Source organism: Paroedura picta, chromosome 6 (genome assembly GCF_049243985.1).
Source record: "Paroedura picta isolate Pp20150507F chromosome 6, Ppicta_v3.0, whole genome shotgun sequence".
NCBI lineage: Eukaryota > Metazoa > Chordata > Lepidosauria > Squamata > Gekkonidae > Paroedura > Paroedura picta.
The window spans coordinates 89,118,328-89,123,658 of NC_135374.1; positions in this window are offsets into that span (position 1 = coordinate 89,118,328).

The following is a 5,331-nucleotide window of genomic DNA, read 5'->3' on the forward strand; positions in this document are numbered from 1 at the left end:
CTTATGGTCTTCTCACACCCATACAGAATAACCAAGCAATGCATGCATAGCTTGTCTCAAGATCTTTAGCATCTGTCAGCTTGGCTGAAACAGGCTACTGCAGGAATAGAATACAACCAACCCTCCAGCTCCCCAGTACCTTGAAGTACCCGAGCAATTTTGTTCTGTAAATAACAGTATACAACTTGTTTTCAAAATCCTTGCATTCCTCAGACTCTGAGAGCCACTTGTTATTATACACCTTACTATACACTTTTATATATACATGTATGGGAGTGGTGGGATATAAATCACATAAATAAAATAAATAAATAAAATGTTATTATATGCCACTTACTATTATACATACAAGCCTAAGTATAAACTGCAAGCAATTTGTAATATGTTTCACAGAGGAAAAATGTGGATGTAAACAATTGTTCTTATAAGGTATGTGTATTTTGTATTTAGGTGTCCAGGCCCGAGGAAAAAAATTTACAAAATGATAAAAATAACAACATATTAGTGTGTTCTGAAAGAAAATCCTGAAGCATGGAACAGAATGCCATACCTTTACACATATGTGTATGTACATTTGGGTCCCCAGACTTGTGCATAACTGTTTAGAAACATGTGTACACTTGTATATGACATCAAAAGATATTTGTCAAGAGCCGCCATGGACTAAAAACATATCCTTCTCTCCAAAGTAAGTTATAAAAACAGATCCATTGTGTAACTCCCCCACTGACCACTAGAAAATTCTGGGGAAGAAGATGAATTTTGGAATTTTGGAATTACACACTTCCTTGAGTCTGCTGTCCAAATGAGGATTCTCAGTGTCTATTGACAAAGGATGCAGTCTCCTATATGCCTAAAATCAGGCAGGAAAATTTATTATGCAATCTTTGAATTAGTATGTGTATGTGTGCATCTTTGTACATGGGGGAAGTGAACAACAGTTCAGTCCTATGCAGAGTTATTCCAGTGTGATGATGATGTTAGCCATTCAGTCCAGTCCAACTCTTGGCGATCCCATGACTCAACTATCACCACGTGTAAACCCCCCAAAATCAAAGGGCTTAGAATAGATTAACACTGCACTTGATTGCACTGTAAAACAGAAATGTGTGTTTTCCACTGAAAGCTGAATCCCACTGAGTTCTTAATGAGCTTTCATGCATGCTATACAGCCTGCCTTTCTTGGGGGGGGGGTAACAAATGTCTAACTGCACCCACAGTTTAATGTTGCCTGCCCTCTGGTGGCGCTGTTTGCTTCTATATGGCTCAAAAGCCATATGCCTGAAATATGACAGGAAAAATCCTTTGAGAGAAGTACAACTCCTGAGATTTTTATCCAAACTGAATAGGAAACAAAGAAGATACAGCCTGTTTGAGTTCCTCACTCAAATGTTTTCCCTATATAAATACATGCAAATATGAAAATGAGTGACTGTTGTACAGAATGAAATAAACAACTGGAAAAAATAAGTAGAAATGTATAGTCTCAGTTCTTGAAATCCTACACCCTTATCATCTGGGACCATGAAGACCACCTTGGCCCACAATTCCAGGGTAATCATTGGTCGTCTGGAGCATTTATATCAGTAGTGGCATGCAAGGTCAATAGAAACATTTTAAAACAGTTTAATCCCCCCTACACACAATGCTATGAAACTAAATAAAATAAAATAATAAAAATTATACTGCTATTAATGAGCTTTTCTACTGCTTCAAATAGATGTTGCTGGCTAAAATCTTGACCTGAGCTCTTAGATGATTTTGCTGCTGGTTGGTGGTATCATCTCTTCAGGGACGACAGTGAGTCTGGCTGGCAGGGACTCAATTTTATGTTCATTTTGTGCCCCTGCATTTGCCATGATTTTCATAGACTGGGCACATTCATTTCAGCATCAAACCCAACAGATTTTTGTACCTGGTGTCTGTACACCCATACACATGCTGTTGGTTCAAACTCTGCCTTTAATGTTGTGGAGGTCTATTTACATGAACACCAAATACCAGATTGATTTTTGAAATGCAGCATGTAGTCATGACTGGTTTATTTGAGTTGTGACTGATTCAACTGTCTGTTTCAACCAAGATTTTTCAACCAGCTTTTCCTGAAATCCTAGGGTTTCTTGATGGCCCTGGAAGGGTTTCCTGAATGGGTGGGAACTAATTAATTGTGTTGTTGTTTTTGTAGTTGTTAGTTGTGAAGTCATGTCCCACCCATCGCAATACCATGGACAATGATCCTCCAGGCCTTCCTGTCCTCTACCATTCCCTGGAGTCCATATATAGAATTAATTGTATATATGTTATTAAATTTGTTAAACATTTATTGGATGGTATGATTATATATGGTCATCAACCCACCCACCCCTCCCAAAAGGTCCAATGATGGGCCTCGATATGGTGGGAGCAGAGGGGCACGAGGTGGATGTGTACCATATTCTGCACAATTGTGCTGCTTCTAGGGTTTCTCAAAACCCGAAATATAACCCAGGGATTTCTCAATGGTAAAAAAGTTGAGAAAGGCTGCCATATAGGATACGTGGCTGCTAAGAAGATCTCATTCTGTGTTGTAATTATTGCTAAGAGGACTTGATGGACAGAGAGCAAAATCTGCAGGGTTTCTAGGTCACACTTTAATTGCCATTTGAGAGCATGTGGTCATTCAGACACCTAAGTCATACGTCATGAAATGCTTTATACAATGGCTTTGTGTCTCAAAAGCACAATACTACTATTCATGCTGTCATAAAAATTCTTTTTTTGGGAAATGGGATTCATCACTCATTTGCTTTTGTTTTAACTGACACACAGTGATACCAATAGGAAACTTCTAAAGCCATAGCTTTAAAATGCTTTAAGATTTGGTGCTGATTCTGCACAGACTCTATTGCTCTTGCATTTGTTTGGTTATCCCCCACCCCACAATTCCCTGTTGTTTCTTATGAAAGCTTTGGGTCCTTCCCAGAAAACTGAGAGCAACAATAATTTCTTTCCCCCCCTTTGTTGTCTCATAACAAAGAGAAAGGCTGTAGGCCTTTTAGTTCAGAAGACTTCTCTTGACATGGTCCTTCAGATTATGCCCTCATCCTTTTTGAATAGAACTATCGTATTCCTTTGCACTACCTGCTGTCATAGGTTGATTCTTTGCTGAAAAGTAAGGGTCAACACCTATAACCATATAGGAGTCTTTGCTTTGCATGATCAAAAGACGGAGGTTCCCTCAACCTGTATTTGAAATCCAGGCTAAAGAACCTGCAGTTCTTTTGAAAGAAAAGAAAACCTGTTTACTTTGGTGGACTACTTGTCAATTCTTTAACCTTCTCTCATTCCCTACTGAAAAATGCCTTTGGCTGCTATCTAACTGCTGATAGGAATTATGTTGAAATGAAGAATCTTTGTCATACTAATTCCAATATTGATGGGCTCCAAGGCCTAAATGAACTTTTTCATATTTCAATAGCATTCAGAGTTCATGCCTGAAACAAAAACGAGCTCAATTGAGAAGCAGAAAGTTTGGCAATCAGATCTAATCTCTATGGCAATCAAAAGAGGAGGTTCATTTTTATTGCCTGATCTTAATTGAATTACAAAGGGGGAAAGCTCCACAGTAATGATATTATTTTATATTTTCCCCGGTCTTGATTCTTGGCTTAGGGGGAAAAAAGGCAACAACAACACTGAAAAAATAATAATAATAAAATGCTGAAAAAAGTAAGCTATGGTTAGTGAGGGGCGGGAAAATTTGTTTTAGCTGTCTCATAATTCACAGCTTTGAGCAGAAGCTAATATGCTTTAAGTAACAAGACTAATATCCATCTAAGGGGGTGCTTTTCCTGACCCATCTGGTTTGTCAGAGAAGTCTCCTACCTCTGATATTTATACAATATCATGCAAATGTCAAAATCTGAATGTCATCTTCAAAGACCCTTTTATGTCAGGCAACCCCTTTATAGGAGAAAAAATAAACAATTTTATGTATGCATGCTTGATGCCAGTCCAATTAATAAAAGCCTTTTTAGCTATGCTTGGCTACAAGCAAGTTTCTCTTTTGAAAATGAACAGAGGGAGAATGAGATAAAAGGTCTGTATTGTTTCCTTGCAAATTTTACAGTTTCATTTTTAATTTGTGTTTGGATGTGAGGATCTTGGTGCAGATGGTGTGATAGTCCACAGTATGTTCTGAGAACCTGAAATGATAACAAAGATATGCAAATTGAGAGGGTGCTTTGGATGAAAGCCAGGATATCCAATTTCACAATAGCGGAAAACAAATTGATGTGCCCAGCAAACTACTCAGAGTAGCACTAGGAAATGTAACAGTGCCAAAACAAATTATATTAATGACCCGAACAGTTTGTTGAATTCTATTGGCTAGCTTAATGTTGGTTACATTTGTCTGCTTTGGCACTTCATTTACTGCACAAAACAACTTTGCTAAATGGGAAAAAAAACACTTAATGAAAAATCAATCTTGGTAATTGCAAAATAAAGTTATACAAGTATTTATTTTATACCTAAGAAATGTCCAGTGGATTTTCACTTGAAACAAAAATTGAAAAATGCAGGCACTCGAGAATCGCAAATAATTGTTGAAAGTGTCATAGGAGGAAACAATTCCAGCTTCCCTTTAATAATTTCTTCTACAGCAGCCAAGTGTTTAATATTAAAACAGAAGTGATGACATTTTGCTACTCTCTTGGAAAGTGGGAAAAGAAATAAAAATGCATTTCTACAATAAATAGAAAACTGAATCCATTCTAAATTTCAAAGCTGGAATGATGTCATTCACGTTTTCATGAGCAGAGTAAGTTCTGCACAGAGAGTCTCATTTTTTGTTCCTTTGATGTAAGATTGAAGACAGACATGGCATTTTAAGAGTCGCAAAGACCTGTCATACTTCTGCTGTCCATATAGTTTTCGTTAGCTCCTGGATGAACTGGAGAAAAATCTATTTCTCCTCTGATCCAGATTGTGTCACACATATGAAAGGCACACAGTGGCTAGCTCCAAAGCATTGCCCCAATATCCCCTCACATCACCCAGATAACTCAACTTAAAAGGTTGCTTATTCACATAGGATGAATGTATACACACTGTGTTATACATGATGGCCCCATAAAGGTTTCCCAAAGAGGTGGACATTAATTAATTTTTCATGTATTTAAAAAAATTGTTAAACATTGATCAAGTTTTATAACCATATATAGTTGTGTCAACCTGCCCCCCCCCAAAAAAAATGTCAGTTGTGGGCCTGGAGGGGATGGGAAAGGGGAGGGTGGGCATGTATACCACTATACTTCTGAACCATATTTTGAACAATCATACCACTTGTGG